This window comes from Topomyia yanbarensis, chromosome 3 (genome assembly GCF_030247195.1).
Source record: "Topomyia yanbarensis strain Yona2022 chromosome 3, ASM3024719v1, whole genome shotgun sequence".
Lineage (NCBI taxonomy): Eukaryota > Metazoa > Arthropoda > Insecta > Diptera > Culicidae > Topomyia > Topomyia yanbarensis.
The window spans coordinates 285,557,025-285,571,976 of NC_080672.1; the positions used below are offsets into that span (position 1 = coordinate 285,557,025).

General features: G+C 35.4%; 1 pseudogene; it reads left to right on the top strand.

Annotated features, from left to right (window-relative positions):
- The first annotated feature begins 6,614 nt into the window (after window positions 1-6,614).
- LOC131687965 (large ribosomal subunit protein eL14-like) overlaps window positions 6,615-14,952 on the top strand; it is an 89,526-nt pseudogene continuing 81,188 nt past the window's right edge.

Below are 14,952 nucleotides of genomic sequence, written 5' to 3' on the forward strand. Positions count from 1 at the left end.
TGCTTATTTTGCCCTGAAAATATGGTATTCTGGAGGTTATTTATTGCGAACAGTCACTTTAGGCGAGGTGACACTTTTTTTGAGTCCGACGATCATCGAAGTTACATAAGGGGCCCTATTCTCACAGTCACGTCACCTAGTGACTAGAAGAAAATTTCATTCTACACCGATAAAATAAAGTATCCATTAATGCGTAGAAAACTACGCTTTTTCCATTAAAGTGGAATAACCCATCAAATGGGTAAAGAGTTTATACCCATAAATGAGTACAGACCTTGTACGTCAATCTGGGTTTGTTTTACCCATTATTTTTCGCAGAACTGCTACAACAAAATGCGTAAAAAATACCCATTCATGAAAATCGCACCAGAATGAAAAATATTGTCAATAAAATTATTTCTGAATTTAAAAAAAAAACATAAAATAACATTCATTTTACATTATTGTCTCCTTATAAAAGTATAGGAATCTAGATAGAGATCCTATTCCAAAACTCCTTGACAAAATAAAACCGCCAACTGGATATATTTTTGATGGCTGGATCTTTTGGCTGCTCTAAAAATGCCGAACTGCAACATCCTTAGTAGTTTAAACAGCCGTTGTTTTCAGAGCGTTCCGTTTCCGCCACGGACTCCGATGCAGGCCGATAATTTGCAGGTTCCGCTACAATCCTTAGTTTGTAGGTTAAATCGATTGAAATAATTCTTAAGGATTTTTCACCCATTGTTAAGATCAATATACCCATTGCCATTACCTCATCGAGTAGTTGTGAAATGGATAAAAAGTACTCATTGTTAGAAACAAAAAAATACCCATTTTTTGACAGCTCGAATGACTTCCGAAAATGGGCAATTTGAATACATAAAATGGGTAATGTTTTTTAACCGTGTAGTCATCAAGTGACGTGACTGTGATAATAGGGCCCGAAGTGAAACGACTCACTCACATGACTCTGTCACGGTGTTCTGGTGTGTTACACTGTTCTCTTAAGCTATCTTTGCTTGAACCGAATCTGAGTCAGGTTCTAACACCAATTAGGCTAGATACTAGATTACCATTACCAAGGTGTTGACGTAGGACAATTTTTTTTGTATGCAAGTTAACTGGATTACGTTAAAAAATCTTGACTAAAAATGCTACTTTTACTGGTCATTTGTTAAAATAATTTTCGAATTACTGAACTAGTTAGCAATCCCTTAGTTTTATCGGCGGAAATTCTCCAAATATAATATACTCTTATTGACAGATATTTATATATTTATATTTTATGCGGAGAACTCGATAAACAACATTATTGAATGTCACTGAACATGGTGAATAAAACTTAATGTGTAAATTTAGTCGTTGGAAAAAGACACAAGCAGAATTTTAATAAATTGATACGCCAATGAATAGTCCTACGTCAACACCGTTTTCACACCTTTTTTTCATGATATCCTTTCGAGTTTCCAGTAAAGTAGAACGGGATTTAACCCATTATAACCCAGCTATGTTAAAACTTTTGGTAATTTATAAAATACTTCGTGGGCCCTCATATTATGCCGAATTAAGTATGGGAAAAATAAAATATCCACTTTGGAACGTTTTGCTGCGAAAAAAACTAACGTATGAAATTTCATACGCTAGGCTGATAGGGTATCAAAAAATCATTACATAAAAAATTCGGCTAAAATCTTTATATTCAGCATAAAATCTAATAATATCTTCAACCTTGCGAGATCATTCATTTAGCAGCTTTTTTAAATGATTTTAATACTTCTCTCTCTTGCCGTTTCGTCACATGATTGGTTCGTTGCATCAAACCATCTTTCCCTCAAACTTTGTAATTATTTTAAGAAAAAAAACGCTTTTAATCCACCTAACAGTGTGATGAGACATTTCTTATAACTCTTATCACTTTCTTCGGATATTATATCGTTTGAGAACATTTAGAACTTGATGCTTCGCGATGTTTTTGATAACACATACTACATGGGATAGTGGCAGGACTCAGAGAATCGCTCAAATCAGCATAGGACAACATCAGTGCTAGAAATCTCAAACCAAATCAATGGGAAAGCGAAAAAATGGCCAATAAAATAGACATACAAACGAATTATTGCTAATGCTCTGTTAATAAAATATCTAAATTCCTCAATAAATGCATTGTGGTGGGAAAACTGAATTTTCCTAAAGGGGTTATGTATATTGTACTGAGCCAAAAAAATCGATTTTTTTTAATCGATTTGAAGTTTATACTTTACTCAAATTTACAACGCGACTGAGAACTAAGAAATCAACGCTTTTTCTTGAAAAAAGCGATAGTAGCAGTGATACCATTCAAAGAAAATCAACAGTGAATATTTCCAGACTTGGTTTTATTTCCTATTTAAGAACTATTGTGTTTTTTACATCCTAGATTGCATGATTCAGTGATCGAAACCCAAAACTTCATAAAGTATTTGAAATTATTAAATTAAAATTTGTGTTTGCTATTGAAATTGACAAAATGATAGTATATATAGAATATAGTCCCTTTGGCGTTGGTTAATTTTTCGGTCCCACCTATCGCCCTTACGTTTTTTTACAATACCAATTTTACAATTTGTGGGAGTTTGGTGAAAATCGATCTTACTGTCCAAACGGCATAATTCCGAAACCGTAATTTTTGAAGTTTTAAAATTATGCAGAATTAATTTTTCAGACAATAGTAACAGAGTTCGTGTCTTTAGCAAATTTGTTGAGACTTTATTGTAGTCATGAATATTAACCTGAGAAAATTCACCATAAATACTTCTTGGACGATATACCGTCAAAATTACTTTATCAAATGATGCGCTGTTCGTTTGTAAAACTCATCGAAGATACTAAACCTCCGAAATTGGCGGTTTCAAAATGATGCTATCTTGACCTTAAATTATTGTTTTGGAACATTTGACCTATACATATAATGGGTCATACAACAAAAATCAAATTCTCATCAAAATCGACCAGGACCTGCTAGAGTCGAATGGAAATCGTCATTTTTCATAAATTTCTCTCTACATTCGGAAAGTGTTATCCTCGTTATAAATCATATTACGTTTTCGTCTCAACTCGACGCATTCCCAAAATAAAAACCTATTTTGATCCACCTAGTGGTGCAATTGGGCTTTTCTCATTTGTCCAGACTACGATTCCATGGCTGGTTATGTTCAATATGATGGTGGAAATGAATATTACATGTTCAGTACGATTTGCACATACGTACAATCGATCGACAGCCACGATCTTGAGATACTATGTGATACTGAAACATCGCTTGACCGCCGCTGGTTTCAAGCGATGTTTCAGTATCACATAGTAAGATCCGGGAGGTCCGGGTCCTGCCGAAAATTTTCAACTTGTTAAGAAATTTTAAACTAGTTTTAATTTTAAAACAGCAACCCCTCACTGCATACTCCCTCCGGGCCGGTATGATTGACGATTTTTAGAGTGATTGCATAACCTTTCTATATAAGAAAGGCAAAAAAGTCCAAAAAAATCAATTTTTTTCAAACATTATTTTTTCGAGTTCATGCATTATAAAGTCATTTGGCATCAAAAATACAAATTTGATTTTGAAAATTTTTCATTTCAGTTTATATGGGAATTTGCTGTGTGATTGCACTCTTCAACTCCTAACTCCGGAACCGGAAGTCCAATCAATAAAAAAAATCAATTGCAGCCGATGGGAAGGTTGTACCTTTCATTTGAGACTAACTTTGTGCAAATCGATCCAGCCATCTCTGATTAACAGAGGTCATATTTTTTTACACATACACACATACACACATACATACATACACACACATACATTTTCCTATCTCGACGAACTGAGTCGATTAGCATATGACACTCGGCCCTCCCGGTCGGGATTAGATTGACGAATTTTAGAGTGAATGAGAAAGGCAAAAACATTTTTAGCAAATGTTTCATAGACATTAAATCAATTTTAACTTCGCTTTCTATTAAATAAAGACCCTCATTACAGTACATCTCTACAAAAGCGAGCTCAATTTGAAAAGAAATCTGAGGATTATGATTGATTACAGAACTCTGGAATTTTCTATTGGAATGTTTTCAGGCAAGAATTTGATATTGATGCTATTAGGCAACTGTGAAATCAAGACCAATAGATCAATTACATATCAGGACCCCATTCCGACAATTTATCAAAAGTCCTCATGATGTTTACAACAACAGGTTTTCAATATACGGATCAGATAATTGTTATTGTAATATTGAATTAAATCAGTCTGCATCAATAAATTTTCAATTGCAATCCAATATATTTTTTGGGTGTGGTAGGGAGGGAAGTTGTTAAACCCCAAAACCTTCTCTTGGCTACGCCGTTGCTTGGAGTTATTTACTTCACTTTCATTTTCCGATATGTTTCGATCGATCCGTTGGTTATAAGTTAGAAAAATTGCAGTCAGAAGGTTCGTACAAATGAACATTTTTGCACTGATAAGGTATCAAGTTCCTTCCAGACAACTTGGAAGTGTTCGGTGATTATTTCTAGCGGTTGTAGATAGAAAAATGAAATACAAAATTCTTTTTATCGTAATAATGTTTGGCTTATTTCAATGGATTATTACTATATTGAACAATAAATGGGCGACAAAAGGTAATCCACAAACAACAAGCCATAACTTTTAAAGTATTCAAAATAGATATTTTATGTCTTCAGTAAAGTTATTCGCAAAAATAAGAGCTACAAATTTGCTGAAGGCATCATTTCGATATAATCACTTCCAAGAAAATTTGTGAAAATATCTCACTCATAGGGAGATTAATCAGTAAAAGCACAATACCAAAAGAAAGGGCGTATTGCCTCCATTATATTCTCCGAAGATACTATTGACCTAAAATAAGCCGTTTTGGCGTTAATAATAGATTACATGTTTTTGGTCATATTTCTGGCAATGGGAAATGATAAAAATCTTTCGTCCGCATTCAATGTTAAATATCTCTTTTGATAACAGTCCGATTTCAACAATCTATATCTTGTTTGAAAGGTATTCGTTAAAGCTGTCTAAAAACATATAAAGTGTTAATCTATGTTGTCAATTTCGGCAGATAATTTAAAAAAACTGCAAAAAACGCCATTTTTACACATTCAAACATTCATATCTTGGAAACTAAACATCAGAATCAAAAACAAATTAATAGCGTTCATACTGTTTTTTAGTTCTTTCATTTAAAATTGGTTTGGATAAGATCGGTTCAGCCATTGCTGAGAAACACGAATGAGAATTTGTCCGTTACATACACACACACACACAGACACACACACACAGACATTGTCCCAAATCGTCGAGCTGAGTCGATTGGTATATAAGACTCGGCCCTCCGGACCTCGGAAAAAATCTTGAAAGTTTGAGCGAATTCTATACATTTCTTTTATAAGAAATGTAAAACATTTTCCAACGAGAATTTATATAAAAAATATTCTGGGTGGAACCAGGTATGATTTGCTACGTATTAACCATTTGTTAGCCTTGAATGCACTGACTCAACGTTAAAATCAGCGAGAAAGTTGTGAATCCCCTCCTGGTCCTAAAGAGGATATTATTTTGCCTTAGGAAAAAAGATATCGGTTCAGCCTAGCGTATGAAATTTCATACGTAGAACTACCAGCAGAATTTTCGCAATTGTTTCACCAATTTCTTCCTTTTTTTCGCACTGAGCCACATCTTTCACATCTCTCTTGGCCATTCGTTTACAATCCGAAACAAGAATTAGTGATTTAGAAGAGAAAATTAATAATATGTATTGTTCACATTTTGGTTTGAATTTAGTCCAACTTTGTCATTCGAAAACACAATGGAATTTTATAAAAAAAAGATTATTGAGCATACACATTTTAAACTATAGAGTATTAATTAACGTTCACAGAAGACCAGAAGTTTGAAAACGCCTTTATTGTATAACAGGTATGATCCTGAAATGTGTTGTTTTTGCGTATGAAATTTCATACGCTAGGACATAATGGGTTAAAAAGGTCCAGTCATACATCTCGAAAGATACTCAACAACTACTTTGTAGCATCTACGCTTAGGTAAAACTGAGACACAAAATGAACAAGCCTATTTTTCAAAGGAATACCAACCAGGCAATCAATAAATCTTCAAAATGCGCCTTGATAGCTACCTGATAATCATCTGAGTCGTTGTAAATGCTATTGTAAAGTGGTTTTTGCGAAAATATACGGCTACATTACTGCTGTTTCATAAAAATGCTTCTTTACTGTTGTGCATGCAGAATACAGGGGTGGCATTGCGCATCTCGAAACGAAAGGTTTCTTGTATGCAAGCTTGTACGAAAAAGTCGATTCGAAATGGTTCCTAAACGTCGCCTATGTTTGCTGGAAAGAAGTTTTTAAACATTTATTGAATGCTGGTTAACAACGAATGCTAGAACTGCCCAACGAATGCTAATATACTACAAGAAGCATCTGAAATGCCAATTATATGCTACTTTTCTACATACACAAATGCTTATTGGTTACTGGGGCAATGCTTCGTTTTTTATATCCCACGATTTTAGAGATGTTGGAGCCTCTGACGGAATATCTAATAATATTGTCGTACTGTCTTTCTTTCCGTTCTAAAATGACCTTTACGCGGTTTGTGGAGACTGGTCGCGAGGCCAAATGCGCCTCCGGAAGATTCAAGGGCCGCCTCGTAGCTATCGTTAATGTGATTCGACCACCTCCTGTTGATCATCTCTTTCTGATCAAGTTTCGTGTCAAGTATACGTGTATCGACAGAACCAAGGTGGTGCGCAAAAACTCAAAAAGCGTTCAACCTCAAAGAGAAGTTTCCAGACATAGATGGCAGGAACGTGCCGCCGGCGAGGCCAAGCGCTGCAACCTGTCCGACTTTGACTGTTTTAGACTGCGATTGGCCCATAACGAGCGTAACCGTATCAACAGTACTCAGTACAAGAAGCTAAAGAAGGAGGTTGTCAACGATGCTGTTAGGAAAGCCAATCAAGGGTACGAGCTCGCTGCCTAAGTTACGCAACCCAATCCTGAAGGATGATGGCAGAAAAAAGTGCATCAGGAAGAACAAAAGGACCCTGCCCAAGAAGTCAAGAGCTTCTCGCTTTCCTGGAACTTCGGGAGAGTGTGTAAACTTAAAGGAGAAAGGAGGAAATGTACTATTTTTTGAAAATCCTGAGGGATTTTACAACCGTATTGAAATTTGATGAATCTTTTAAGAGTCATTTTTATCATTGTACATATTTAATGACAAAGTACCATGCGTCATCATGGTAATAAGTATTATGGAGACGCATGATATTTTAGCTGTGAAATGTAGGGGATAGTAAGGAGTTGTGAATCATGGCGATCTGTGAACGCCGTTAATATTTGCTAAGCTTTAAATGATAAAAATGTGCTAACTACTGTTAAATGTTTCTACTGTCATGACGGAACTTTCTCATGGGCAAATGTTGCATTAGCAGGAGCCTTCCACAATTTTAATCGCCCCGTGCCGCAACAGGTGGCTTAGCGCGAATCATGTTGCCTATCCTATTCATCCTATTCATTGCGAATCAGATCACTTTTCCATCTCATCTTTAGTTCAGAAATATCTCAAAATTCACCTTCTATACCATTAAAAAAAATCGTAAAAATGTTCCATTTTTCTTAATTTTTGCGATTGTTCACAACTCCCCACCAAACTAAAAAATATCGTTTTCACGCATTTCACGCAATCTGCCATATCTCAAACAAGATAATGTGTTTTTTAATTGCTTCAGCCTGTGGGTGTATTAAGGCGAAGACTGCATATCAAGAAGACTGGCCATTCTGACCATAATCTGGAGACAGTGACAGTAGCGCCATTTGCGGGTAATGGTGGTACTTCCCATAGTGATGCACACACACATGCATTTTTACATGAAGCTTCCTGCCTTCCTCCAATAGAGGCGCTATAACCTCTGTCGCTTCTCGTTTGTATGGGGGAAGGAAAGAGATATCAGTCTTCTTAATATGTAGTCTTCGACTAAGGTGTTGCGTTATTGAAAATCGACCAATGTTTATGGTAGTTATGCACCGAAAACAAAACTATGTTTACAACTCCCCACAGTCCCGTACCTATAGGCAATATGATAGTATGAAATCTACGAATAACATCGTGCTTCACAAGTTGTGAATCACAACGCAACGAAATGTGTTATATCAATTTTTCAAAAAGGAAATAATTCCCACTACGTGTTATGCAAAAATCATTATATCGCAATATGATTAACATAAAAGTTGGGTTTCGACGTTTCGAAATCATCTCATTAGTAACTATCCGTTTCCGCTTTCTCGTACCTGCTGTACTTGCTTGCTGAGACATCACTCATAAGGGACCATTCATAAATTACGTAACGCAAAAATTGTCCAAAATTGACTCCCCACTCCCCCATGTAATAAATTGTCACAAATTTCGTTATACCCCTCTCCCTTATTATCACAACATGTCACATTTTGTCATTCCACCTCCCCCCCCCCTTAAAAGCGTTCCGTTATTTATGAATGGTCCCTAATCAGTCTATTACTTTGGGCGTTCACATAAGTTGTGTGAGTTTGGATTCATCGCCTAACTGGTGTCAATTTGATGCTAGTTTGGGTTACTCTAACTGATGAGATGAATTCGAAACTCCAAAATCCAACTTTTTTTAAATAAAGCATTGAGGGGAATTATCCTGCTGCCAAACCGCACCTCGATCACTCGAAATTCATTGTAGAATATTCAAAACACGATTTATGTTGTCAATGCTACGAAAAACTCTACGCTACATTCCCACCCAACACACAAATACATTGTTTGCTCATTTAAATCATTATGTTGAATTAAATCTAGGTTGATAATTTGAGGAAAACGAGAAAAGAAGCTGTTTTGTGTAGGTCTTTTACTAAAAAATGACATGGTGCAACAATGATTTCGTACTTTTCAAGTAGATCAAATGCAATACAAAATAACGCATGAAAAAACTAAAAACTATTTTTCGGGGCTTTCGGCGCTAAAAATAGCTACGCGGTAAGTTTCCAACCGATTTTCAATAAGTGTCTGGAAAGAACAACAAATGATTTTTCTATAGCGGTATGCCATGTTATGTTCTTTTATTAAAAATATGAAGTTTTGGGGCAACAATATGAAAATAAGTATTATTTTATAAAAATTATAAAAAATTCTCAACATTGCTTTAAAGAGACGTTTTGTTTTATTGAAAATTCAAATAGGGTGATGAGCCCATTATCGCTATGTTTCTATTATCACGCTACCCATTTGAAGCCGTTTGTTAGAGTAGTGTCTGCCATCTTTGTTTAACGTATTGAATCAAATGGTAGCGCAACAATAGGGGCACTCGGTTCGTGTTTTCGTTGCGCTCAAACACGATAATTTCACTGTTTTCAGCGCATGTATGTTATTATCGTGGTACTTAGCAACGAAGCAAAGCTGTTGATGCCAATTTGTACGCATTCCATTGTTTGTAGGCCGAGTAATTAATGAATCAGTGCGGCGCCCTCCTTAGTATGGTGAAAATAGGCACTTCACCCTAGTACATTTTGTTCTGCATCTATTGGCCTATTTATTAACAAACTGTTTTATTTTTTTTTCCAAATTAGAACCTTGCTCGCATAAAATATTAAGGGGTTAGTTAGGGATTGTCGTGCACTGTGAGATTCTGTAAATATTTCTTCCGTTACTTTTTTCCAATTTTAACTTCGAAATTTCTTCACTGGGGGGAAGAGGGGGGGGGGGGTTGCTTTTCTAATCTTCCGGCAATCACATCACATGATTTGGTATTCTTAGCATGTATAACAAACGTAAAGATGTGACACAAGGTCCAAATAACGCACAAGAATCCTGACAATCCTATTTTTCATTGGATTGTCTGCTCTAAAGATATTGCTATGAGCCGTTTAGTAGAATGTGAATTTTATTGTTTACACAGCAGAGGAGCTTTATCAATTACAGTAATATCAAAATAACTTCTTCCAATTTTCTCACTTTCATTATAGAGTCCTTGGGGTCTTACGGTTCGCTTTTCGGGTTAGAAAAATTTCCAACCTTATGTGCGGGTGTTGGGAATCGAACCTAAGTGAGCTGCGTACACTTTGTCGACTTAACACTACACTTTCCCGACCCATTCAACAAAGTTTAGCATTTTCGAAAACTTTGCTGAAACCATTCAATCTCGAACTAAATTTGTTTGCAGACTAAGTACTTTATATATTACTTCTAGGAGGATTAACCACCAAAATTATTTTATTAGAAGAGGTGCTGCTTTACGTTGTAATACTCTTCAAAAATACTAAACATACAAAGTTGACAGTTTCGAAATAATGTGGTCCCGAACGAGAAAAAATGTTTTTTTTTTCAATTTTAAAATGAACATTGCACAATTCGGAATACGCAATAACCTTATTTAATGAATAACAGTTATGTTAGACCAATTCGGTTTGAAATGTTTTTGAAATAGAAACTTATATAAAATTGAAACTAATTTGAAACTTCTCAACAAGTAAAAACATTTAGGAGGGAGTCCGGACCCCAAAGACCCTCTCCCCGGATCCGCCACTGTCTGCTTTCCAACATATTATTGTAGTTGTTAATCACATTGAGTTTTAGTCTCAACTCTACGTCACGGGCGATCTCTTATGCTTTGCCTAAATTTTTTCTCAACTCTACGCATTTTCAAAAAATACATTTTAGCATATATTGAAATGTAGGGGAGCCCGGGGCTAGTTGGCGGTTGAGGTAAGTTGGCGGAATCCCTTTTTCTCTGTTTCTATTAGGCATATAGCACTGCCTCTTCTTGTGTACCTCAAGTTATGCGAAACCCGTTATCCAATGGGTTTTTGTTGCAAAACGATTTGTTTGGTGGAAGTTGTGGGTGATATTGTGTTTTCGAGCATACCGACTAAATTTTCTAGATTTTAAATACTTTGCGTTACTTAGGGTAATTTTCAATCCATTTCCCGAATGATTATATTTTTCGATAGCGTGTGAAAAGAGCTTTCAGTATCCGTATAGATATTACATCTATTCACAAACAAAAGTTATTTTTTAAATAGTTTTTAATAAAATATGCGGTTGGGGTAAGTTGGCGGTGCTGCACGCGGAGTAAGTTGGCGGTATTATTTACAGCGCAAAAAAGTCATCAAAAATTTTTATTTCTGGAATGCACTCCAAAGTAAGAACATCTTTTTCTTGTGTATCTCGCCAATATAGGAGACATTTATTCCATCCAATTGCATGAAAAATTTCGAAAGTTTGCTTTTCAATAGGGAGTACGCGTCAAAGGTCAAATGCAGGGGTATTGAAACTGAAATATAGTAGCAAATGTCGGTTAATATACAGTTTTCTCGAAAATATATTCAGCACGTTCCAAAAGGTCCCTTGAAGTAATAGAATCTCCATTTGGTTGCTTAGTTTTTGGCGTATACCCACATACCGCCAACTTACGGCGAGTTTTCTACGTCACATATTTTTAACTCTAAAAATGGAGACAATGCATCAAACACTTTAAAAAAATCAAAGATGTTGCCAAGAGTCTGCTCACTCATGCCGCGTGTTCTATTTTGCAAGATCTACCTACATCAAAGCGATACAAATTGAAAACTGAAAACACCACCAACTAGCCCCGGTCTCCCCTATGCAATTTTTCGACGAGCAAGTTTTTATTTATAGGCAATCAACTTAATCAAACTTCGCTTCTGTTTCGGAAGATTGTCCCTAATTCATATTTCGGAACATCTCTTCAAAAACTATGGGACCTTGTCTTAAAGATCAGTTATACGATCCAATTCCCACAATGTTCTAAAAGTCCGCATGATGCGTACAACAATAGGTTCTCAATGAAGTGATCAAACGATATAATTTCTAAAATATTCTTATTGAATATTCAATTAAATTAGTCCTGCAGACATAATCGAACGCTAAGTTTCTAAGGACGATAAATTCAGCAGAGTCAAATGGAGCGGATAATAAAGTTTGCCCAGTTCTACAGGTAAATACGTTGATCGTCTGGGGATGTTTAATGCTTTGGGTTCCTCAGTCTCGTATAAATCCAAATCGAAATTCCCAAAGTACGGCTACCCTCAGAACATTCATAATATTCTATGAAATAAAGAAGCAATGCTTTGATACTACAAACTTCGCAGTCGATTCCCATAAATAGGTCAATTGCAGACCTACTGATCATTAAGAATGTGTCCGAACGGTTTCTGGGAACAACGTCTGAACCATCAGACGAGGGCAAATTATACCAAATAACAATCATATTTCATGACGACAGAAAGAATTTTGTACGAGCATCAAGCAGTTTCAAAAATATCTTCGATCCATGGTACAATGAACAATATAAAAAATTAATTGGGCACCTACAAACAGAGACCAGAGCTCGAACTGTTCTTAATTTATAAAAGCCCTCAATAAATTGTAATTTATCGTGGTAGTTATTCGCCAGTAAAGTAGTAAAACAAATTCGAAATAAAAAGACGATTTAATCATCTAGCAGAGATCTTTTTGACGTCTAAAAATTTTCAATTTCTGATAAATTCTATCTTATTTCACTACCAGCTAAGATTTCAATTGTTTCAGGATTTTATGAAACGAATACATGCGAAAACTCTGGGATTACTATCTTCATCTACATTTACAGAACTATTTCCAGAGTCGTTTAAAGTAAATAAATACATGCGGCCACCGCGACTGGCGACTCCTATTTAATATTCATAACATATAAATCAAGCAAGTATGGAAGCAGACACACCCATTCGAACTACACGCGTGGATGTGGACCGAGAAGCAGAAATTACAGCACGGTCCTTAATGAAGAATGATTTGCTATTTTGTGTTGCATTAATTCACAATTTGCTAATATCTACAAACTTAAACGACCAAACGCAGTTGTAAATAATATCATAAGCCTATTTTTACCTTATCCCTGTTATCCTATTCATTAGAATCCGTTGGATAGAACAGCGTCTGCCATCTTTATTCAACGCATTGGATCACATGGAAATAGTACAGTACCCTCCCGAATAGGGTAAAATAGGCTCATTACCCTACTTAGACTATTTGGATCGCTACAAACTTTAAACCCTTGTGAAGGCAAGCTAAAATCCTAACGCTAAAAAGCAAGCCGGGCCTCTAAGGCCCGATAAAATTTTATATCCTCGTACAGTAAAAGCATGAAAAATACAAAGCATATAGATCAATTTTATGCAGAAATACAAACTTTTCAAGTGTTTTAATGATTTCTCTATTTGAATTTATTTGACAATGAAGAATAGACTGTGAAAAAACAACATATAAGCGAAAAATGAAGAACTGATTGTTTCAGAATATTTTAAAGGATTCAAAATTAAAGCTCACGCCTTTGGTTATTAGCTATACTATATACTAATAAAGTCAAATTATCATAAAAATACGAATCCCCGATAAATACTCACTCCTGGGATTAACTAGAGTAAGCATTGGGTGAAGCCAAAAGCTAAGTTATGTAAATAAATAATTACTACTTTTCGAAATTGTCGAGCAATATCTTGTTTTACCACAGGGTAAAAATGGAGAACTTTGTCCTTGGAAAACGTTCATTCACTTCATTTTCTGGCAGGAAAATTTTTTAAAATTATGGCCCCGTTCCAAATACAAACTTGTTCGGATGCTTTTGGTTTACTCACAAGAACTTTTAAGTTTCTATGCAAACTATAAATTCAGTAAAAATGTCAGTACCATCTTGTTTGGCCTAAAATCCTCAGGTACACAACTGAAGATAAAAGGATTAACATTGCAGGAGGCTGCAACTTCGTGGTATTTTTTATTTGTAATATAATGTTAAATGCTGCCTCTCTTTCTCGCACATGCTTAGAATAGGACATTTTCGAAAATTCTTGTTATCTTCGAAGTTAAATAACTTTGCCCGGTAACCTCCAATCATTATGCAACTTTCAACAAAGTTGTTCGTTATTGAAAAAGCTACACTACCTGAAGTTTTGAGGTATGCAGAGTAACTGTGAGAATTTGTTTTGAATTTTGATTTCTTGTTTTCGATTTTCCATATATGATACAATAGAAACTTCAAAACTGTTGTGAGTGAACTAGAGCTATAGGAAAAAGCTCATAAGTGACATATTAACACTTGATTTAGCAGTGTTCCAAAAAAGTTTAAAAAAATTGCCGGTCTAGTATGCGTGCATAGTTCTGGGTGCATTGAAAAGCGTTTAAGTGAGAAAAATTATATGATACTAATAAATGGTAAATGTGTTTTAACTTGATCAAAGATAAGTTCGTTAAAGCTTAGAAAATACTTGTAAAAACTGAAATTAATCCATAAAAAATTGATTTTTGGATGCAAACATACGTGCCAGGAATATTATTTGCATCACCAGTATGCACAGATGATGTCGAAATACCTAGCGGGCCTGCTAGGCCCCTTTGCCTTTTTGTGCATGTAAAAAGTTTATACGAATCTATGAAGCACACCATATGTGATATTTCCGTAATATTTTACTTTTTCGATGAATTTTAGACTTAGATAATGGAATTTCCATGCTCAAGCTCTTACTGCATGCATAAAGCTTTGTAACTAAGAAATCGATAGCCGCCGGGCCTGGAAGACCCGGGTGCCTTTTTGAGGGTTAAACGTCTTTCGCTCTACAAATCAAAGAGTAGAGCCAATGTTTGAGATTATCAAGAATTAAATTGTATTTCCGTTACTTATGAGTTGATTGTAGGATTCTGAGTTGATTAAGGTTGGAGAGAGAATCGGCAAAAATCGAAAACGAAAAAAGCAGTTTTTTTCTACACCGAGTGTTAGATCTTCATAAAAATCAATCAGCAGTACTGTAACAACATTTTACATAAGCTGATTGATTTTTATGAAGATCTAACACTCGGTGTAGAAAAAAACTGCTTTTTTCGTTTTCGATTTTTGCCGATTCTC